Raw genomic sequence first — 25052 nt, 5'->3', positions numbered from 1 at the left:
CGACTGGACAAATATATCGATGATAGGCCGAGCCCATCGGCAATCGTTTTTACGACTTATTTATTTATTTGCCCATGAGTAAGTTTGCTAATAATGATAGAACTAATAAAATAAGTCAACAGAAAAAATAATAATAGCACTGTTTTAACAGCACCCTCTTTCATCTGCGAGCAAATGCCCCCTCCTCAGAGTGCGCCCAAATGGTTGTTGATGGAGCTGCAGAAGCTGGTGATAGCCTAGCATACTCAGCCAGATGGTGGACACGTACATGCTCATGCAAGTTAGTTGTGTTTGAGTACTTTGCTCGCACTATACGTCTGCACAAGCGGCACACCGCTTTGGTTACATCCTTAGGTTTACCTCTTTCATCCCAAATGGGCAACTTTATATTTTTTTTTAGTGCTGTCAGCGTTAACGCACCGTCATCATGACTAACGCGATTAACAGCTAACCCGTCTGGAGCGTAGACTGAGTCGAAATCCCTGAAATGTCTCTGTCAACACATTTCGGGCAGTTTGTCCAAAGTTTGTTCATTCTGCGCTCCAGATGGGTTGAGCAAAAAAAGGGTTAAAAATTGTAATTGTGATGACCGCGTTAACGCTGACAGCCCAAATTTTTGGGGGAAATTAGTTCATCCATGTTTGGACTTCTGTGTTGTAAACGCCCAAATCAGTCCGTGCATGATTACATTGCTCCACCCATCAAAAAGTCTGTGCATGCGTGTACTGCATGCGCGTTGGACTGACAATTGTCGGTTGGAAAATTTTTACATATCGCCCAACCCTACTCTCTACTACTATACTCTACTGTAAATGCTACTAAAGCCTTCCAAAAAGTGTTAATGTATCTGAAACTACAATCTAGCAGAGACAGATTGACCCCAAATGTCTGTAAATGTCTGGGAGGAAAGGTACTTCTGGTTAGCTAAAGTTAGCTCTGCTGCTAACTTAAGGATTCATCAACTGATTCATCATCAAGGATTCATCAACTACCGGAACTACCAGACCCCCGTCATCAATGAGTGCCCAGTGGAGAGAGTGGACAGCTTCAAATACCTCGGAGTTCACATCATGCAGGACCTGTCATGGTCCTGTCACATCAACACCGTGGTGAAAAAGGCCCGACAGCGTCTCTACCACCTCAGACGCTTGAGAGACTTCCAACTGCCCTCCAAGGTGCTCAGGAACTTTTACTCGTGCACCATAGAGAGCATCCTGGCGGGAAACATCTTAACGTGGTTCGGGAACAGCACCATGCAGGACAGACGAGCTCTACAGAGGGTTGTGCGGTCAGCTGAGCGCACCATCCGCTCCGAGCTCCCTGACCTGCACTCAATCTACAGCAGGCGGTGCCGGACCAAGGCCAGGAAGATCGTGAAGGACCTCAGCCATCCCAACAACAGACTGTTCTCTCTGCTGAGGTCAGGAAAGCGATTCCGCTCCCTGAAGACCAACACAGAGAGACTGAGGAGGAGCTTCTTCCTGCAGGCGATACGGTCTCTCAATCACACCACCACACAGTACTGACCCACACATACAGTTCTTACACACACACACTGGACTTTCTGGACATTGTTTTTTTGCACAACACTGGTCACTATATTCTTCATTTCCGGTTAATACTTGTACAGCTGCTGTTATTGTGTATATATTTATTTATATTTAGATTTCTTCATACATTCTTATATAGTTCTATATTGTGTATTGTGTATTTTGTTGTACAGTTATTTTATTTTCAACTTTAATTTATATATTTTATCTTATTCCTTCCCAGTTAAATTTACCCTTCATTCTAATTTGTGTTGTACAGTTATTTCATTTTTAACCTTAATTTATATTTTATTCCTTCTTAGTTAAATTTACCCTTTTTAATTTTTCATATTTATTTCCTATCTTATTCATAGCCTTTTCCTTTTTTGTTTTCTTTAGGTCACGAGCAGTTGTCCAAGCATTTCACTACATATCGTACTGTGTATGACTGTGTACGTGACAAATAAAATTTGAATTTGAATTTGAACTGCTGTTTGTGTGCATCTACGCAGCCCTTTGTCTACAGAGAAGGATTATGGCATATGAAAACTTTGAAGGCTATAAAGACACTTACATAAACTCCTCCAAAAAAGTGAGTGTATTGCTGATTGGTGGTAACGCTTTGGGCAAAATGCTGCTTGGAAGTTGTCTTGAACAAGAAAGGGAACCATAATGGGGCATACCGTAGAGTAAGAAGCCTGACAATGGCTGCAGTGGATGGCTTTAATCATTTTCACTCCACCCCTAAGAAGTTCTTTGCCTGTGTTGATTTCGACTGTGTAATTATTGTTGGGGATTTTAACATCCATGTGGACAACCCTCAGGACAAAGGGACTAAAGACCTGAGTAACACTCTGGGCAACTTTGGGCTGACTCAGCATGTAACAGAGGCCACACATAATAGAGGACACACTCTCGACCTACTGATCTCCAAGAGCCTGAGCATTTCAAACATTACTGTGTCTGATGTGGGCTTATCTGATCATTACTGTGTTTTCTTTGAAAGTAAAATCTCAGCCCACACAAATATATCAACAGCAGTGATCACAAAACGGTGTATAACTGAAGACAGTAGTGAGATCTTTAACCAGGTCTTCCCATTAACACCTGACCTGTCCAAAGGCTCAGTCAATGAGCTCGTCAATAGCTTCAATGCAAAAATGTTAAATGTAATGGATACAATTGCTCCCATTAAGGTGAAGGTTATCTCTGGAAGGAAAAAGTCTCCATGGAGAAACTCCACACTAGTGAAAAATGAAAAAAGAGAGTGTAGGAAAGCTGAGCGCAGATGGAGAAAAACAAACCTCCAGGTTCATTATGACATCTATAAAGAGAAACTTCACAATTATAATTTACAACTGAGGAGTGCAAGAAGGTCCTACTTCTCTGACATTATCACTAAAAACAGCCATAATGCTCGGGTCTTATTTTCTACAGTTGACAGGCTAACAAACCCTCCTGTGCCAGTGGCAGCTGAACTTCATTCAACCATGGCCTGCAATGACTTTGCCAAATTCTTCACAGACAAAATCCAAAAGATTAGACAAGCAGTTGGTACATCAACAGCAGATCCAGGATATGTACTGTGTCCACCGAAAAACTGTTTAAACACCATCAAACAGTTTCACCCGATTAACAGCAAAGACCTGGAGGAGATCTTAGGTCAACTGAACTCCTCCTCTTGCTGTTTAGATGTCCTGCCAACAAGTTTTTTCAAAAAGGTCTCAAAGACTTTAGAGTCAGACCTGTTACAGATCGTCAACTTTTCCTTAATGTCAGGTGTGTGAGCAGTTTCTCAACAGCTCAATTACTTCTTAAAACAGAATAACTGCTATGATGCCTTCCAGTCAGGTTTTAGACAGAACCACAGCACTGAAACTGCTCTGACAAAAGTGTTTAATGACATATGTCTGAACATAGACAGTGGAAAAATGTCAGTCCTAGTTTTACTGGATCTCAGTGCAGCATTTGATACAGTTGACCACAACATATTACTCAAACGACTGGAGAACTGGGCAGGTCTTTCAGGAACTGTACTAAACTGGTTCAAAACATACTTAGAAAACAGGAAATACTTTGTATCAATAGGTAACTTCACATCCGAGCAGACAAGTATCACATGTGGAGTTCCCCAAGGTTCCATCTTGGGACCCCCTCTGTTTAACATTTACATGCTCCCACTGGCACAGATTATAAAGAACAACAAAATAAACTACCACAGCTATGCAGATGACACACAAATATATATCACAATGTCACCAGGAGACCGAGGCCCTGTACAGGCTCTTGGTAAATGCATTGAGGAAATTAATGACTGGTTGTGCCACAATTTTCTCCAACTAAACAAAAACAAAACTGAAGTAATAGTCTTTGGCGCCAAAGAAAAACGATTACAGGTCACCAGAGAACTTCAATCTATACATCTAAAAACCACAAACCAGGCGAGAAATTTGGGTGTAGTGATGGATGCAGACCTAAACTTAGAAAAACACATTAAGACAATAACAAAGTCAGCTTACTATCACCTCAAAAATATTTCGAGGATAAAAGATCTGATGTCTCAACAGGACCTGGAAAAACTAGTCCATGCATTCATCTTTAGTAGGCTTGATTACTGTAACAGCATCTTTACAGGTCTACCTAAAAAATCAGTCAGACAACTACAGCTCATTCAGAACTCTGCTGCCCGAGTCCTCACTAAGACCAAAAAAGTGGACCACATCAGTCCAGCTCTGAGGTCTTTACACTGGCTGCCTGTCCGTCAGAGGATAGACTTTAAAGTTCTGATGCTGGTCTATAAAGCTCTGAATGGTTTAGGACCAAAATACATCAGTGACCTCCTGACCCAGTATGAACCTTCCAGATCCCTCAGGTCATCTGGATCCGGTCTTTTATCAGTTCCCACAGTCAGAACCAGACACGGAGAAGCTGCATTCAGCTTTTATGCTCCTTATATCTGGAACAAACTCCCAGAAAGCCTCAGATCAGCTGAAACACTCAGTTTATTTAAATCCAGGTTGAAGACTCACCTATTCTCAGCTGCATTTGAATAAAGCACCAAATCCACACTTTTAAGCTTAAATTTCAAAACTTACACTAACTACTGATCTTATCTATTTCTGATTTTATCTGTTTTGATTTTATATACTGTTTTGTTTGTTTGTTAAGCTTAAATTTCAAAACTTACATTAACTACTGATTTTATCTACTGTTCTGATTTTATCTGTTTTGATTTTATATACTGTTTTGTTTGTTTGTTTGTTTGTTAAGTGGGTTTAGAGCTCTGGGTAGCTCCCCAGCTGGGGAATTTAAAATAGAAAGTAGCTCGTCCACAGAAGGACTGGTAGCTCCCCTTACGATAAGGGTTCAGATCGCGCGAACAGGTGTGGGATTAGAGCTCTGGGTAGCTCCCCAACTGGGTCTAGACTGGGTCTAGAGAGTATTTTAAATTCAGGGAATTTAAAATAGAAAGTAGCTCGTCCACAGAAGGACTGGTAGCTCCCCTTACGATAAGGGTTCAGATCACGCGAACAGGTGTGAAATGTGTGTGTTTAGTTAGTTTGTTTGTTTGCTTGTTTTAATCTATTTTAAATCATGCTTTTTATTTGTTTTTGTTTCTAATGTCTCTGTAAAGCACTTTGAATCACCTTGTTGTTGAATTGTGCTATACAAATAAATTTGCCTTGCCTTGCCTTGCCTATTATGACTTCTGTCTTCTCAGCTGTGTGGTGGCCCTTGTTCAAAACTCGTGTAGAATAGCTTGCTGTAGCTTTTTGTGCAGTCCTTCTGCCTGCAGCGTTCAGCTGTACGTAGTGTGCTTCCCTATGTGGCAATCAGAGATGGGCAGTAACGCGTTACTTGTAACGTGTTACTGTAATCTGATTACTTTTTTCAAGTAACGAGTAAAGTAAGGGATTACTATTGCAAAATCGGTAATTAGATTACCGTTACTTTCCCGTAGGAACGCTGCGTTACTGCGTTACTAAAACCGTGATTTTTTTGCGAGAATGTCTCATGACAGTGACGTAAGCGAGTGCGCTGTTGGTGACAACAGCTGTGTGCAGATCAACAATGGATCACATATCGATTGTGGGAGAGAGTATGAGCGTGCAGCGTTTAAAGCGTGGAAGTACTGACCTTACTTTGAGTTTGATTCCATAAAAAGTGACAAAAACATTAGCGTCCGTTGTGCGTGGGAAGAAAACTTTTTACAGCGAAAAAAACCCCTAAACTTCCAAGCAAGCACTGAGTGCGCAACGACGTAATGGGAAATTCACAGAGAAACTCGCAGATCCTTCAACTGACCGCGGCACACCTGCACCAGGGTAACCCTCCGCCTACCCCCAGTCTTGCTTTACAGGTGAAAATAGAGCAACAGGACCGCTGAGTCTTTGACTTTATTTATTTTCTGCTGTATTTTACTTGCATCTATTTGAAAGAGTGAGTGTAAACACAAAAAATATTTTATTTTATGTGCTGGAATGTGCAGAAAATATGTTTAAATGTTAAACTAATTTATTCAAGTCAGAGAATGTTGCATATAATAAAATTTTTGCTTGATGCATAAAGTTAAAAGATTACAACTGATAAAACAAGTTTTAAAAAGAGACTTTTCCATTTGATTACATTTTGTATGATGGATTATGCAGAAAAAGTAGAATTGGGCTGAAAGATCTATCGCTTTATCACCTCTTCAGGTTGTAAATCGTGTTATTAAAAAGTAACTAAGTAACTAAGTAATTAATTACTTTTGAAAATAAGTAATCAGTAAAGTAATGGGATTACTTTTTTGGGGAAGTAATCAGTAATTAGTTACTGATTACTTTTTTCAAGTAACTTGACCAACACTGGTGGCAATACATGTAATGCTAAAAGAGAAGAAAAGCATAGAAAGAAATACAGGTGGAGAAAGAATGAGGTCAAAGAAATAGAAGGGTTCGGCGCTGACTCACTGTTTCATAGCTGTTGGCAGCTGTTTCTCAACAATGCCAATAAACAAAAACCTCTCCTCTTGGTTGCACTTCATCTTCCAGATTAGTCTGACATTCGGGCTTTTTAAGATGGGGAACCATGGAGAGTGTCAGGAAAGATAAGAGAGCGGGTATGACACGCGAAAAAGGGCTATGAGCCAGGCGTGAACCCATGAAGTACATGGTAGAAAGCTCAAAACGAGGTTAGTCACCAGCACTGCCCCCCTTTGACGCTCTTGTATTTTTTTCTCCTCTCCTCTCAGCGATTTAAAAAAAAAACAGCGAGTGGGAGTAAAATGCCCGAGTTCACGTTTTCATTTGTGTGTAACTGGAACCATACCAGAAATAAAATCCCACAAAAGACATTTTATTTACCCAAAGAAATTACTCCCATTGTTATCAGCAATTATGCAAATCCCCAAAGTCATCCCAACATGTGGCCTCAGTTTTTTTTTTTAAATAGAACATTTTGTTTGAATTATAGAGATTTATGTACACACTATCTCATGGTTTTTCCCTTTTTAACTCAAAGGAAAACATTACATTCACACAAAGGACTCCCTCAGGGCGGATAAAAATGGCTCTGCTTTGTGTGAGCACTATTCAGTGGTCTGAAGCAGGAGATGCAGTCTGTGAGATATGTTGTACAAAATTATGTTTGTCTTTATGATCATTTGGCCTCATTACTGTGCGATTAAGTGCAACACCTTGAAGCCTTTTGATGGCGATCATAATGTTTAGTTGTCCTATCTGTAAAATCTTAGGACGTCATAGATACTCTTACAGAAAGAAGACCAAACGAATGGATTTAACCCCTTTAGCATCAACACACCTCTGACCCACACATACCCCACATACCCCCTACCCCATTTTCACTTATGTAAGGGGAGATTCCTGGGAACTGTTCAGACAAGTTCGCAACCCCGTGTAGCTTCCCATCAGACTCAACAACAAATTGCATGTGGTGAGAGAGCTGACGCAGCCTCCTGGCTAACACCGCTGTTTTCTACGTGTGCAGTGTGGCACAGAGTGAGCTCAGATGTGCTCGGCTGCAGATGGACAGTGTAGGTGCTGTGGTGTGTGGCATGGTTCATGTAACATACCTATACATATCGCCATATTACTTACCCAGAGATTAAAAGTATACTTTTAATCTCTGTGGATTTCAGTGAGAGCAACATTATTCGGGGCAAGTTTGCAAGCTTTTTTAAGCTTTATTAGAAATTTTTATGTAATAGAAAAATCTTGTTGTCACAAAATAGTCTTACAGCAGTAGTTGTTATAATAGAAGCAGAGGGGCATTTGTTTATCCAGCAACAATAGCCATACTGGGAGGAGGGTTAAGTGGATGGAGGATTTTCACCTGAGCAACAGCTTAGCAAGTCTGTAAAGCTCATTCTGCACAAACCTTACTGTAGTGTCAAAAAAAATTGATTTAGAACAGTTTTGGAAGGCACAGGGAAATTGTGTCCCATTATTAGGGGTGTCAGACTAAGACAAAAAAAGCCTAATTAGGTTTAATGTGCCGCTCTAGACAGCATGGGCAAACAACATATTTTGCTATTTGCTTTGGAGGACTTGCTGCAGATCAGCCTGCCAGATCATTTCCCAGATCTCTGCAACATTTAAAGCACTAACAGGTGAAGTGAATCATCTTGTTTCAATGTAACATGCTGCTGGCGTTCATATGGTTGTTACTTTTTTCATGCACCACCCACTTATATTGATGCAGACCTAACACATTCCCCATTGCAATGGCATGCATTTAAGGAATGCCGCTTCAGCATGATGATGAGTGCCGTAATCGGAGAGTGCATCCTGCCACGCCATAAATTAGTGGCTCTATGACCATGACCTGACCTGGCTTCTTAACTCCCCTGATCCCGGTTGAATTGAGCACACCGCTGGAAATGCTGAAACCAAGACAACCCAGAGGTCCGCCATCCGTGCCCCGGATGGGTCAGAGCTCTTTTGGCATTAGGAAGTGTGCATTTTTGTTTTGTAATTGAGACTCCAGAGTCATTATTCTGTATTTTTAGGCTGATAACATCACTGCAAAGCATTTTCCAAAGCATATGTTCCTAGATTGATTTCCTACTTTCCCAGCATCTGTTGGTTTCTGTCCATCTCACAGTGTGGTGAAAATCAACATGGAAAGACTTGAAACAGGCTTTGATTTATTTCTGAAAATAAATCTAAATGTAGACTGAGACTGATTTGCTGTTATACAATCACCATGTGTAATATTGTCTACAGCACAGACTGTTTTCATCTCTGCTGCAGGTTCAGTCTTAACTGCTTTCATGTGTTTTCATACATAACCTACACCTTTCCCGTGATAGGCAGGAGGTTCAGATACACCGGCTGTCAGTTCTAGTTATTGTTTAAGTTTTTGTGGCTTTGATGCTGATTCATGGGCAGGAATACCTATGGCTAGATACCAAGAAGGAGAAAAACAACACACACTGTGCTTCTACAGTGAAACACAGATAAATAAACACATAAACTACTGTATAAATGGTCTTCCTCCATGCTCCCTTTGTGCTCTTTAGATATGGTTTCTTCTATGTTATGCTAATTAGTGATATTAGAAAGCAGAATTTAGTTTGTATATTCCTTCACCCACACAGGTCAGCAGAGTTCAGGCCTTTAGAAGAGACTGTCTGTGGGAAGCAATCAGCTTATTGCTCGGCCATACTTCACCCACACTCGATGATAAATCTGTGTTTCTTTCTCTCTTTTTTTGTCGGTTTGTGCTTTTTCTTTTTGCCTTTTTCACACTTTTATGCAGATTTTCTCCATCCTTTCAAATCGGAAAACTATCTCAAAAAGTCAGAGAGTGACACGAGTTTGTTTTTTTTTTTCAAGGCAGGGAGGCATTTGACAAGAAACTAATGCTGAAGTTACACTGTTGTCAGCAATCACCAGAGAGTGCCTCCTCGGAAATCAATGAACACTGGACATGTAGCGAGCGAGCTGATGGAAACATGCGAGCTCATAAACTGATAAACATCGTGTATTGGATTGAATGGCAAACAAATAAAAAAAAGAAGTGATTTAGGTGATTTGTGCTTCATTGATTCAAATGAAAGCATAATAAAATGAATTTAAATGAGGCTTTCATGCTCACTTACACTTAAAGTAACACAGTAAAAGGATTGGAAGCCTTTTAAAGTGAATTTAATCCAAAAATAAAGTTTCGGTGCTGGCCTGTATTGCACTTTTTCCCAGCTCATTTTAGTTGTTTAAATTTCACAGTGAGAAACAGTTAAAAGCAGTTGACATGCACTGGTCCGACCTCAGCACATGTGCATACGCTTCCCCAATTTATTTGTTCTAATGAAGTCTCTCCCGGACAGCTAGAGAGGATTATTGATTTAGCAGAAATTGTGGATTGTAGTAACTCTTTTGAGGCTCTTGTGAGAGCGTAAAATAAATGGGCAAACCATGGAAATGTGCTCTCGTAGCATACAAAGAAAAGCATCTGGCAAATCTAAATGAATCTGAAATAACAGAAATGTAGAGCTGGACTATTTTACAAATGACAGCTTTCAGTACTCAACCTGTTGTTGACACTGTTTGCTGACATAGTAACATAGCAACCATATCTACATGAAATGCATGCAGTATTTTTCAGTTTTACTCCTCAGCCATAAAAGGCTGATGGGGTATTGTCGTCACCCCGCTGGGCGGGCAGCAACTGGCTTCAAATTAATACCACAGGTGTATCTACTGAAAATCTCAGGCGAGTTCGAATCTCACTGAGCTTGACCTCAAGGTCAAGAACAGAGGTCAAGCTTTCTGAAATTCTTGTGAATGCAATAACTCAAGAAGGAAGTCATCTATGATTTTCAAATTGATACATCGACTAAAAATCTTGGATGAGTTTGAATCTCAGTGACCTCGACCTAAAAGTCAAAGTAAGTTTTCTGAAAATCTTGTGAATGCGATAACGTGAGAACAAAGCAATGTAGGTTTTTGAAAGGGATACCGTGGGTGTGTGTACATGCAGGCTGAGGGGTAGCACTGGCGGCTGTCGGTAGTTTTTGTATTCTCTCGGCAATCTCACCATATTTAATTGGAAAGTCAAGAAAAGAGTGATAGTTATTGATTTTAATCTGCAGTCTTCATTTTGTAGCACTCTGTCTCTCTCATACACACACAATGTTCAAGATAGCTCAGATCGTTTCCACTTGAGCAGTGACGTCCGCTCTGTGGTCAGTTCTGTTACAACATATAAACAGTCTTTTCCCTGCCTAATGGCCTTATCAGAAACTGGCCTTCCTCAGGATGTCTATCTGCTAACCATAGCCCAGCAATACAAACACACACTTGTTTAGAGTGGAAAGTCCTGGTCATTATTAACGTATTCTGGTTATGATTTCGATGCTCGTTTCACTGTTTTTCCTATTTTAAAACCATCTTAGTCATGAGTATTTGCTGCTACTCTTGAACAGACAGAATTTGCCCAGGCATTGCTTCAACTTTTTAATAAGAGTTAAAAACAAGCTGCATGAAGGGGATTCAGCCTGGAACTGATTACATTATTGCAGCTACTTAATTTGCAGTGGTTGCATCCCTACCTGTCGGTACAACGCTACACTCACTCTTGGTGTTCTTGTCTGTGTCTTTTGATGTGAGATAGATGGAGAGATTCTGATTTAATGCTCAGTCGGTGGGCATAATGTCAAGAGTGGTGCTTTATTTCACTCTTGAATGATTTTTGTCAAGATTTTGACATTTTTAGCGTTAATGAATTCAGCATTTGCTGCCTCTCTACACTCCTCCTTGGAATACACAAAGTAACAGAGGCTCGCCAAAAATATACTGTTCAGAAACATTAAAGTAGAGCATTGAGTCAGTTAAACTTCTGGGATATAGATCTGGTCAGTAAAGTAGCAGAGGGGGTTGTTAATCAGTTTTAGCTAATTTGGTGTTAATGAAATTAACAACAGGTGCAACAAGGAGGCCACTAACAAGTTTTCCCTGCTTATCTTTTCTGTTTTTCACTAGTTTTGCATTTGGCTAGGGCCAATGTCACTACTTGTAGCATGATGCAATACCTGGACCCTGCAGAGGTTGCTCAGGTAGTTCAATTCCTCCAGGATGGAACATCAATATGTGCCGTTGCCAGAAGGTTTGCTGTGTCTCTCAGCACAGTCTCAAGAGCATGGAGGAGATTTGGGGAAACAGGCAGTTACTTGGAGAGCTGGACAGGGCCGTAGTAACTCATCAGCAGGACCAGTATCTGCTCCTTTGTGCAAGGAGGAACGGGATGAGCTATAAAAAATGACCACAGCGGGCCACTAGTGTTAATATGTTAACGTTTATGACCAAACAATCAGAAACAAACTTCATGAGTGTGGACTCAGGGACTAATGTCATCTAGTGGACCCTTTGCCCGATACCATGGAGCCTGAATGGCATTTGCCATTATGCTGCCTGTAACATCATTGAGCGTGACTTGTTTGGTGTTGTGTTCGGGGAGACATATCCATACAGGAACACACAGACGTCTACAGGATAGGCATCTGCAGCCTGACTGCCATTAAATATCGGAAGGAAATCCTTGGACCCATTGTCAGACACTACGCTGGTGAAGTGGATGCTGGATTCCTCCTGGAACTAGCCTCTTGTGACGAGAGTATGCAGGCAGTTCCTGCAGGATGAAGGAATTGATACCATTGATTGCTCCCCGGCTCGCCTGACTGAAATCCAATAGAACCTATATATTTATTTATTTTGAAACATGATGTTTCAATCCATTCAGTGCCACCCGGTTACACGTAGGACTGTCCGGTAGCTCATTGATGCCCTGGTCCAGATCTGGGAGGAGATCCCCCAGGACATCATCAGTAATCTCATGAGGAGCATGACCCAACATTGTGGCCATGCATACAAGCACATGGGGGCCAAACAAACTACTGAGTTGCGGCAATTAAATTTCCACAAAATGGACTAGCCTGATACATAATTTTGTTCATTTGGATTTTCAGGGTGAATTCAGCCATCTGTTGGTTAAAAATGTTCATTTCTATCAAGAGTTGTGTCATCCTCTAATTCCTAAAAAATCATGGAGCATGATTTATTTATTTTTTTCAAATAAGAGGTTTTCAGCATAAGAGGTCTGATTTTTAGTGTTTTATCTGTTCCTTTAGTTTATTTGAGGAGTGTATGACAAGTAAGGGGCTAAAAAGCGGGCTAGTAGAATCTCCCAGCAGCACTTCTCAAAGTGTTTATCTTGGGTGTTATTCTTGTCTGTGTCTACATGTGTGATTTCCATGAAAGAATGAGAAAACAAGAACAATGAAAACAAAGCACACATTCTTTTTGGTGGGGGTCACGGCCTTTAATATCATCAGCTGGTGCTGCAAGGTTAGTCTAGACTATATATGGACCGGACCTTCAGACTGTGTGCACACTGAAGCAGTGATGTATGGCTTCAATTATGCATACACACGACATGCATTTCAAACACTGGAAAAGCGATGCGACTATAAATTAAAATCAGTTTGAAAGTTCTGGTGAGCCAACATATTTGCTAAATACTGTAAATCGTTCTTGCTTGAATAATGTGGAATAATGCAAGTCTACCCATGACTCACAGATGCAAAATAATATTTATTATATATTAGGAAAGCAAGGCCTTGTGAAAAGGAAGATTAACTGGATGAAAACTCCCCCAACAAAACAAATGAGTCTGAAATTTGTTTTTAATAAATCGTACTTTGCTGCCAAGTTACATTTCATAATTGTGAAATTTGACTATGAACTATTTTCCTACATGTCATCTTCCCAGTTTAATGTATAAAACTGACTCATATTTCCAGACCCTGGTGCGAAAGCACAGTATACGAATAAAAACTGAAAACTTTGTGAGTAAATGACGTTTTAGTTTATTTTGAGAAGAAAACTTTTATTTCCAGAAGGCTCAAAGCTGCTGGAAGTGGTTTGAGAACTGTGAGCTTTGCCAGTAAAAACAGTTTTTGGTTTTTCACACTTGAACCCACTCAGACACACGCATACACATACTGCAGACGACACTTGCGTGGATAATTGTGTGTTGCAAGACTTGGCATAAAGCCCAGGCTGCCAGTTTGCTAAAACTGTAACAATATTATACAAAATTATTTTGCGAGACATAGCAGACATTTAAACTGATTAGCAGGAATGCTCCTAACAGTATAATCTAAATATTTTAATTGCTGTTCCCAGAACTGCGATGATGAAAAAAAATGTATGCCAAGTCAAAATATTTGACTTTGTGATCCAATCAGAGGTGAGCTGAAGGCTTGCATGAGTCTTAGGTAATAGTGAGTTATGAATTCAGTGCCTGGTGGTGACCACTAAACATTAGTTGTAACTACAGGCTGCATGTAACAAATACTTTTGTTTGCAGACTTTTAATCTTTGCAACTCCCACCGTTGTGAAAACATTCAGTATATGACTCGAAGCTGTTATTCTGAACAGTGGAGTGCAGCAGTTAAAGCATTTTTATGTTCTCACACTTACACACAGCCACACGTATTTAAAAACATACATTTGCAGAATCCTGGGGTGTCAGGCTTTACACAATGCTGCCTTGTGTTGTTTTAAAATTTTAACTGCGTGTTTTTACCTCAGCTGGAACACCGAGACTGTTGATATACAAAAGACTTTGTCACAAATGCCCTACTCGTGAATGTTGGCCAGTTGAATTACTATGGTTATTATGGTTCATACAGTTCAATTCAATTCAGATCACTTCAGTAGCAAATTGTAACAAAAGTTACCTTTATATTCTAAGGTTAAGACATTAATATAATACAGAGAAAAACACAACAATCAAATGCTATGAGCAACCACTTGGTGACAATGGGGAGAAAAAACTCAATTTTAACAGGAAGCTCCGGGCTCAGGGAGGAGCAGCCATCTGCCGCGACAAGTTGCAGGTGAGAGGAAGAAGACAGAACCAAAAACACACTGTGGAAGAGAGCCAGAGATTAATATGCTCAGCTGATCATGGAAAGCCCCCCCTTAGGGAGCCCAAGTATGTACTATAAGGTTTTTAATATAAGATGGGGTCATCAAAGGAGCTTGCAAAGAAAAGCGTCTGGACTTCTTTAAGTTGCTTGAAGAAAATCAGGATGAAAGTCTCAGCCACGCTCTCCAGTGCCAAAGTCCCTCCATCCAACCTCACAATACAGGAAAAGAAGGCCGTCGCTTCCCTGAGCAAAGACCACAACATCACTGTTTTACCAGCTGATAAGGGAAGATGCACCGTGGTCCTAAACACTACAGATTACCATACAAAGATCACTACTCTCCTCAGTGAAAACAATACCTACGAAGCCCTAAAGCGAGACCCCACAAGCAGCTACAAAAAGAAAGTTATAGCTTGCCTTCAAGACTTTGAAAAGGACAAAATTATTGACCGCCTTACATATCACTGCCTTTACCCAGGGGATGCCATACCCTGCATCTATGGACTTCCTAAAATCCACAAGGAAGCTGTCCCACTCAGACCCATAGTCAGTAGCATAAACTCAGCCACTTATGACATTGCTAAACACCTTGCTACCATCCTTGCTCCTCTCGTGGGGAACACCCCACACCACATCAAGAACTCCACCGACTTCACCGACAAGGTCCAGAAACTTACCCTGGATCCAGATGAAACCATGGTGTCCTTTGATGTAGTCTCTCTCTTCACTTGCATACCCACCACGGAGGCCGTGGAGACTGTCAGAAAACGACTACAAGAAGACAGCTCCTTGAAGGACAGGACCAACTTCACACCCGATCAGATCTGCACACTGTTAGACCTCTGCCTCACCACTACATATTTCAAGTACAACGAAGGCTTTTACAGACAAAAACATGGCTGTGCCATGGGCTCCCCCGTGTGACCTATTGTAGCCAACCTTTACATGGAGGAAGTGGAAAGGAAGGCTCTTGGCTCTTTCAAAGGAAGAGTACCCAGCCACTGGTACAGATATGTGGACGACACCTGGGTCAAAATCAAGACACAAGAAGTGGAATCCTTCACTGCGCACATTAACGCTGTGGATAAGAACATCAGGTTCACCAGGGAAGACACAAAGGACAACTGTTTGCCTTTCCTGGACTGCGCTGTGCACATTGAAGAGAACGGCAACCTCAACATCGAAGTTTACCGGAAGCCCACACACACGGACCAGTACCTCCTCTTTGACTCCCATCACCCTTTGGAACACAAACTTGGAGTAATTAGGACCCTACACCACCGGGCAGAACATGTTCCCTCTAAGCCTGAAGGAAAAAAGAAGGAACACACACATGTAAAGGAAGCACTCAAAACGTGCGGCTATCCTAAATGGGCATTCTTAAAGTCAGCAAAGAGGCAGAGAAAAGAAGACCAGACACCAGCGAGGGAGGATAAGAAAGACAGACGCAACAACATTGTCATCCCCCATGTAGCCGGTGTATCAGAAAAACTCAGGAGAGTTTTCTCCAAGCATGACATCCCGGTGTATTTCAGACCCAGCAACACGCTCAGACAGAAACTGGTTCACCCGAAAGACAAAACGTCAAAACACAGACTTAACAATGTGGTGTATGCTGTACAGTGCAGCGAGGAATGCTCAGACCTCTACATTGGAGAGACCAAACAGCCACTTCACAAGCGCATGGCACAACATAGAAGAGCCACCTCCACAGGACAAGACTCAGCAGTCCATCTGCATCTTAAGGATAAAGGTCACTCTTTCGAGGATGCCAATGTTCACATTTTGGACAGAGAGGACAGATGGTTTGAAAGAGGAGTGAAAGAAGCCATCTATGTCCACTGTGAGCGACCATCTTTGAACAGAGGCGGGGGTTTACGACACCAACTCTCTGCCATCTATAATCCAGTTTTGAGATCCCAGACGCCTTAACGCCCACTCACATCCTGGGCCATCTGACCTCAGGAATTCGCATGATAAGGTGGGGCCAGGTTTCACAATGAACACACCCGAAACTCTGGCTGATTGGGACCCACACCCAGTTTCGCACCTTGGCTCAGGCGATTAGATGATCATCAGGGGGTCCTTTTGTCCCTCTGTGGGGGGTTTCTCCCACTAGGTTTATATCTGGGACTCTCCACCATTTGACCTTAGAACTGAAGAAGCTTCTCGGATGAGAGGTGAAACGTCTTCAAGCAACTTAAAGAAGTCCAGACGCTTTTCTTTGCAAGCTCCTTTGACTACGATGACCTGGATGACTGAGAACCTTCACAGACATAAGATGGGGTCTGATTATTTAAGACCTTATACATGAAGAGAAGGGCATGAACCACGTGAAAGTCATTACTGAGGGTGCTGCACATAGCCACATCTTGATTTCCTGCTGCTCTTAAATTGTGCATGAATGCAATATTAAGTTATTTGAACCTCTCTTGAGGCAACAGCTCACTCCACAAACTTTGCCTGCACTTAAAAGTTACATTTTTCTTTTGTTTTAACACAAGAGGAACCAAGATGGACAGACAACATCACTGCAACATATAATGAAAAGACAGGGAAGGAGTGATTCCTCGAGAAGTCCTTAGGGTCTGAGGTGGGATCTGATACCGCCTGACAGGAGAGGTTCATGTGATTGGGAAGGGAGAAGTTTAACCCCCTAGGCTGCATCACACCCTCTTTCAGTCCGCTGCTTTAGATGAAAGGATGTGAGCTGATAGGGTGCAGTGTGTTAGACATATATCGAGAGGGATTTAGCCACAGAAACTGTGAATATTGTCTGAGTTCATGTTTGACAAAGGTTCCTTGTGCAAGTCAACACCCTTAATAGGTTTTAAAAAAACAGGCTTTTTTCCTTCCCACTGTCACCAAGTGCTTAATAATAAGAAAATAAGCAATAAGAAAGTAATATATGATGAATAGTTTATATAATTGATGATAAATATGATGGATGATGCTTATTTAATGAGGATACCTAGAAGAGCTTCATTTTAGCTTTGAAGTTTTATCACCAAGCTAACGGCAGAGTTGAGGTGGATCACAGAAAAATGTTTTGACCACTGTGACTCTATTTTAGAAACAGGTACAGGTAGGCTTAACGCACCGCTACAAGCCTGACTGCTCATCACTGCTTTTGTCACCTGCTGAAAATCAAGCTTTGGCTGCTCAGCTGGAAAGTAATATTGATTTCTCCACTCCTGAGAAGGTGCACACTTTAGCCTCCTCACTCCGTACTAGCTGAAGTCAGCTGATTGTTACAGAAGTGCACAGTAAAAGGTCACCTTATTTTACTGAGTTACAGAAAACAATGTAATCTGATTACTTTGCACACATTATGGCCAGCACTGCTCATATGACATGCTGGATATTTTTTTCTTTCTTTGCATGCTGTGATGTCGAGCAGCTCTCGAGTAGAAGTTTGCACACGTGGAGAGAGGAATTAGCATTGTTGGACTGAGGAATCAGTGCAGGAGTGAGATAAGAGATAGGACCCATTAGCCTGGGCAGTTAGCCTATTTAAAGGCAGTTAATTATTTACCTCATTTACACTATAGAGTCAACCGGGCTGGGTTTACTCATTAGACTGCTTTCTGTTATTGAGCCAGACTGAGATAACTTGGGGTTTACTTGATAAATTTCAGAGATATGATAGTCTGGAGCACCTTGAAAGTAGTGTGATCCAGTCTCATGTGGCAGCACTGTGGAGGGGGTAATTTTGAGTCCTCCAGTAAATATTACAGTGTTACACAGCGTGTGATCGTTGCAGGGTTAGACCTTTTAGCCCAGAGGCAGTACACACAGACACTACTGCACATGCACACAGCCCAGAACTAAGCATGTACACGCAACAGTAGGTGCATGAATGAACACACACTTGTACTTAAAAAGAGGTGCATAAATTAAAAACCAGACAAGACTCCTCTGTTGTTCTGTTGTTATCTGTTCAAATCATGAGCTTTATAAGCTTCCATTTCTATGCATGCTTGGAAGTTGCTGTGCTGGTGGTTCATTACCATACACTTGTGTGTCTGTATGTGTTTTTGTTCGTGTGTTTTCTGTTGAGCCCATTTGTCTATTAGGGTGTTATTTTTGTTTTTTTCTGGGCCAGTTGGTTGCACCAAGGAGGCTGGTGAATCTATCAGACTGAGACAACTGATCTTCTCTTCTCTTCTCTTCTCTTCTCTTCTCTTCTCTTCTCTTCTCTTCTCTTCTCTTCTCTTCTCTTCTCTTCTCTTCTCTTCTCTTCTCTTCTCTTCTCTTCTCTTCTCTACCTCTGGCACCATATGCCAACACATCCCCTCTTTCCCACCCATCCTCCCCTCCTCTTTTTCAGTTTTTTTCTCGTTTTTTCTCTGCTGATATTAAGAGAGACAGGGTCAGTAGCATTCACAGAAACAGGAAGGACAGGAGGTAAGAAGAGCTACATGGCAGGTGAGAGAAAAAATTCCCCCTGTGAATTAACTCTGTTTTTCTTGCCACTCTTCATTTTTTCCCCTCAGCTTTCATGTCTCATGAACAATTTGCCATCATTCACCGTTGTTTGCTCTGCTTTTTTCTGTTCGCCTTACCTTCCTCCTCCTCCCTGCTCTATTTTTACAGTCTAGAACATAGGTCACATGTGCAGGAGCCTCGGATGTGTGAGAAAGAAAGTGTGGAAAAGGGAAAGGGGTGTATGTACAGGATGTGCACGAGTGTAATGGAGAGAGGGTAGTATTGTTCTGGTCGGACAATGTTCGCACTCCCCCACACAGCTTTGGCAGCGATATATTTGCTGGGGATGTAAGAGGCAGCGCACAATAATGCATTAAAACAAACACAGTAAAATAAGAGATGACATACTCAACTTATGTGTGTTTTTTTTCCGTACATGCAAAGGGAAGCAAAGCTGGAAGTTTTGCCTCATGCTATGCTAAGAGCGATAGAGTGTGAATTTATAAGTGTTGATTTCTTTGCACAGACCTCCTGCTTGTTCTGCAGAATGTGCTGCTGTACCAAGCTGAATTGCTTTCCTGCACTTATATTCTGCTGGCTTCAAGCCGTCCTCTCTGGCAGAATTATGTGCTTGCATGCACGTTTCCATGTGCTTCTGTGCACAGATCACTTACTTCATGATTGCTTTACTTTGTTAGAGTTTCCTGTTTTTATGCAAATCTGTATGTGTGTTTACTTGTGTGTGTTTGTGCGTGCGCGTGCCTTCTGTGTTTCTGTGTAAGTAGAAAGCCATAATTAATGAGCAAGGGGACCCTGTTTTTTTTAAACTCATGTTAACACTCACAGAAACACATCTCAGACCGCTTACGCTGTCACTTCCGTAGTTTATGCATGTTACGCATACATTCTGTATGTGTGCGTGTTTGAGAAAGACTTGCTTTTACCTGTCAAAGAGGACGTAACTTCACGGATGTGTAACTGAGTCTCTGCTGTTTGTCATGTTTCCCTCCTTTTTATCTTTGACCATCTAAGCCTTTCAAATCCAGACTGCATAACCTTAGACATTCCTAATCCCATCTGTCTTTCTGACAGATGTCACAGATTTATTCTGTTTTCTGCATGTTTCTCTAGTTTCTACCCTTTTTTGTCAGCATCGTTTCACCGACTGTTGACACATCAATAGTCAGATGACCCAAATGCTAATTAGCTTCACCACTGTTATTACACCCATGAGGGGAAGTAACCATAATGCTAACATATCTCAAACTAGAATGAATAATAGATGGTACAGCACCTCCTTTATCGCTAATGAAAGCATGCAGCTGTTCCTCATTTTTGGAATGCCACTACAGAACGTGAGGAAAAGACAAGCTCCTTTCACTATGTCTATGGAGGCATACAGAGCTCATGCAATAAGAGACAGAAGAGATGCAGAGATAGAAGAGATAAAAGGCAGTTGCAGCGAAGGCGTGGCGTAAGCGTTATCTGTCCTTTGACAGACACCGCAGAAGCAGGACAGGGGTGGTTGCACGAGGTCGTGTCCACGCTATTACTGATAAAACACTGCACTTACTCTGTCAGCCCCTCACCCATTCTGTATTTGAAAACAGCTAATTATGTTGTAGACTGGTGTCATAAGACTGAGTAAAAATGGAAAATTTGTTTGAGGGCCTTAATAACATTTATTACCAACTATTAAAGGGCAGATGTAATTACTTAAGCAGGACATATTGCCTCAGTGGACAGATGGGCTACAGTATCTGGAAAACATTCATTACATTTAGAAAGGGTTACATATGAGTGGAGCTGTGTCCATGGCAGTTCTACTGAATGTCCTTTGTCCTTTCTTTAAATGTGCAGGCTTTTGTTATTTTCTCTGTTGAAACTCATTTTAAAATACGTGATGTAATAGGCACATGTGAAATGTAAAAATTAGGCCGGAGGTCAAATCTGGCATGGAAACGTTGATATTTACAATCCCGATATACTAATCTCATGTCCTAAATGCTTCTAACAAAGGCAGTAGATTTTAAGCATAGTTTTAAAGATAACAGATATTTCAGAAAGGTTTGACTTTATTTGACCTTGAAGAAGAATCTCCATATATTATTCCTTATATGCCCATTTGTAGTCAGTACAAACACTGGAAGTAAGAAACATAGTTTTAAACAGGTCTGTATAGCAATATTATCACTTTGACCTTCAGATCTATTTACTGACTTTGAAGGAGAGGTCAGAGGTCAAATGTTACACAATATTCTAAATCTTTATATGGTACTTTCTATATGTTGACACCACATACACACCACACTTATCAGAATCATAGTTTCTAAGTCATAAGGCTTTTTGTCCATTTTTGATCAATAAATCATTAAACTGAGCTTGAAGACCTTGGTGGATGAAAGGCGAATTCTAATGGATTTTTATTTAACATGACCCCACGCTACCCCTCTACAAAGTTTTTTTTATCAGAATTCATACAAAACACCACATATGAGCGGGCGGAGAGCGGTATGGGGTCTTCACACCTCTGTTCACCCCTGGGCTGGGAGAGTGAGTTGGCTGTCTGGTCGGGGTCTGGGATGCAGGGAGGCCCAGAATCCCAGGAAATATGTCCTGAGTCTGGGGGCGGTGCCTGGCACCCATGGTTCAGTCGGGCCCCTTCCGGAGGTTGGAGGGCCCTCAGTCCGCTCTAGCGTAGCAGGTTGCTGGCGGAGCCTATGGGCACGTCGCCGCAGCCCTCTGTGGCTTCTGCAACGTGGCTGCTGGGTGACCCCACCGTTTTGGGCTCTCCTCAGCTCTTTTCTAGGAGGGTGGTGCTGCTGCCCCTCCAGTGGTCCTCCATGGGCTCTCATGATCTGGGGGGCATCTATATCTGGGGCCTGGATCTGATGGATCCACTTGGGAAAATAAATCTGCTCAGCATTTTTCTTGGCCTTCAGACAATAATTCTGACTGCTCCAGTGCTGAATGGGACAGGCAAAAAAGAATTCATACAAAACTTTTTGAGCTATTGTGTTTACAGACACAATGACATGCAGGTATGCACACTCGCAAAAACATAACACCCTTGGTGGGGGTAAAGACAACATTTATTGTGTTGCATTGTAGAGTAGACGCATTTATTGCTGAATGGTGAACTAAATCTTAAAGCTTTGTCTTGTTGACGTGCAGTGTGTATTTATTTCATTGTTATAAATTGTTTAAACCACTGCACAGTTACCCACTGAAATCTCAGTGTGAAAATGACAACCACGGCTTTTGCTAAGTGAATATCCACGCAGTGCCACTTCCCCACAGTTTCTATTTTTTTCTGAAATAACTTTATTAGAGTGTAAGTTAAGCAATTTGTGTGGTTTTCAGGAAACCTCATGATCAGATATATTAAGACTAAGACTCCTTGGAATTTATTTTTACTTTACTTGCATGTTAGAAAACAGCAAGGCAGAAATATTTGGCAAGTCAGAAAGCTCGGAGTTCTCCTGAATGGTCTTTGTGAATCATCAGTACAATACTTGGGGTCTGCAGTATTCCTTTTTAAACAAAGTTCTTTGTGTGGCGTCCTAAAACTGGCAAGTGCATAAAAAAAAACATTGCTTTGTGCCTTTTGGTCTTTTTATATAAGGACCAATTTTTATTGTTGGCCTTGAGCTTAGAAAGATGTTTTTTTCCCCCTTCATTCTGTGAATAACTGATAAGAGAGACGTTGTAAGGACTTTGCTGATAACCAGCCAACAACTGGAGGTAACTAGTGAACTCACTATTGTACAGACATCTGATTATTACAGCTACATTAAACTTCATGCTCTTTTCAAAGACGGATTCTTATTAAACCGTCCAATAAAGGCCATATCCTGAATTTGCAGTTCTTCCACAGAAAAAAACGTCACTTTTAACTGACCTATAATAGCTTGCTCACTGCAACCCTGTGGGAAAATTTTGCCACTGTTTAATGAAGCCCATAGACAGAAGTTCCCTCTCTCATTTTCTCTCTGGAGTTGAAAGCCAGATGTTGTTTAGCACGAGGGGAACAATCTGGCCCCTGATGAATGCAGACGCTGTTAGACTAAACTTGACTGGATCATACAGGATTAGGACTGAAGATGAACTAGAATAGACCTAAAGGTCTGGGGTGAAGTAAATTAATGATAAATTGGACCAGAAGATGTAATACAGCAGGACCTTTTTCTTGTAATGCACTATACATAGACAGAGATAATCTTAGACTGGGGTGGGATGGCCCAGACTCTACTCAAATAGCTCTTGTAGAGCAGAGAGAGATTGATCTATTTCTGCAGAACACAGACAGACTAAGCTCTGCAATATCAGATAAATGTCCCCCCAATTCACTCCTTGTATTCTGGATGCTAACAGCATTCTTTGTGCTGCGTGAGCCTAAACTTTCCAGTTCCCAGTTGACTTGTCGGTAAATTTTACCAGTTTTCACACTTTGTTGCACAGTAGCAACAAAGTCATTATGCAAAAACTGTTATCTGCACCTGCAATTCATGAGATTGAACTAATTGCACCGTCAGCTGCGTCCTTCACTCACATTTGTATCAAAGGGGATGCATCTGTAATGTGACACAGATGAGCACATCAGATTGACACCCCCCCCCCCCCCCCCCCCCAAAAAAAATGTCTTGATGCATGCTCAATCATCCATATGTAAATCCCCAAAAGTTGATTCTGGTCTTTGATCAATGATCAGTGGTTGTTGATTAATGGTCATGATAATTTGCATATTAATGATCAAGGAACTGACCTCTCAGCCCATTGTTCATTCAGTGGTGCTTGCTTCAGTTAATGTGCAAATGCACTGTTTATAAGATTGGGGAAACCTGCAGTCAGCTGAGACTGAAGAAGTCACTTGGATGAGTGACAAAATGTTTCTCCCATTGAAAACGCTACGTCCAAATGAACAGAATCAACCTTTTGGGACCAACTGAAAAAGTCACAAACCTGATGACAGCTCTCATAGCAGCGAGGTGAACACTGGCTGACTGCAGAGGCTAAAACATCCAGCAGAGAGGAGTCTCAGTGAGACAACGATGCCAGTTATCAAGCTAAAGTGAAGTGAGCTGTGATTATACCAGAGTAATTAAAGTGGCATCCAAATATGGCTGCAAATTCAGCTCTGGCTGTCCCCACCATGGGTTTCTACCTCTGACTTTATATTTGTTGAAACTGCACTCTGGCAGTCTTGTGCTGTCATAAGCTTTTACCAGCTGTAGTTTGCATATTCACATCTTTATGCGTATCCCTGTGTTTCTCTGCACATGTGCTCCTCCTCAAATGTGTTTTTATCTCGGGCTGAGAGTTGGCACATTAAGCTGGACGCTCCTGCTTGGATTCTCAGGGCAGTACAAGGGTAAACAGAGATAGCTGTTTCCATGCATGTCGGTCCTGTGATAAGACCTTGGGACCTGTGTTACTGTTGCTTAGCCTGCCTGTTATTCTTTAATCTGCTGCTGCGTGCAGTTTCTTTAATGTCACTTTCACACAGCTGATGAACACTTGTGTTTGAAGCGCCAGCTGCAGTCAGTGCACAATGCTTCAGAGTATATGAGAGATTGTAGTGAATTCATGGGTAATTTCTTTTTTATGAGATAAAGTTTGAAACAGAAAATGAGAGAAGGGATGCTGGGACAGCCAGGAGAGCGGGAAAAATGAGAGCGAAACCGCTCTGCTTGCACGAGATACGAGTACATCTGCCACTCCCGTCTCTGCCTCTTTTTCACTTTCCCGCCCACTTTTCTCCCTCTCCCATCCGCCCACCTCTAGCCTCCCTCTCGCTCTCTCCAATCTCATTTCCTGCTGTTCTGTCTTCTATCCAGTCCTGCTGTGTGTCAGTGTATCCGACTAATTCAATCTCCAGTACACAGGCACTCCAGTGTAATGACCCATGACATTCAATTAATGCTTCTTGGTAGGTTAAGTCACCAGTAATTGTATGTGTGTTTGCCTGATGTGCATGTGTGAATCCCTGAGTCGGTGCTGTGTGTATAATCTGGCAAGGGTGACAGCCAGGGTACACGCATTTGATGCCTTCGCATAAAATAAAAAAACACATTTTAAAAAAACTCAATGAATAAATAAATGTTGGTGTTGATCTCGTGGTCTGTGCAAAAGAAAAAAAAAGAACAGTTATCTTAGTGTG

General features: G+C 41.5%; 1 protein-coding gene across 5 annotated transcripts in view; it reads left to right on the top strand.

The window, feature by feature from the left end:
- kank4 (KN motif and ankyrin repeat domains 4) overlaps window positions 1-25052 on the top strand; it is an 85717-nt gene that overhangs the window by 36867 nt on the left and 23798 nt on the right. The window contains exon 1 of one of the 5 annotated variants that reach the window (XM_026146225.1): window positions 18691-18892. The exons of the other annotated variants lie outside the window; for them this stretch is intronic. The gene's annotated coding sequence lies outside the window, so the exon portion shown is untranslated. Of the gene's footprint in view, window positions 1-18690; window positions 18893-25052 lie in introns of those variants that run through there. 5 annotated transcript variants of the gene reach the window in all.

The sequence above is a fragment of the Astatotilapia calliptera genome, chromosome 17 (genome assembly GCF_900246225.1).
Source record: "Astatotilapia calliptera chromosome 17, fAstCal1.2, whole genome shotgun sequence".
In the NCBI taxonomy this organism is placed as follows: Eukaryota; Metazoa; Chordata; class Actinopteri; order Cichliformes; family Cichlidae; genus Astatotilapia; species Astatotilapia calliptera.
This window is presented reverse-complemented; position numbering and strand designations above follow the sequence as displayed.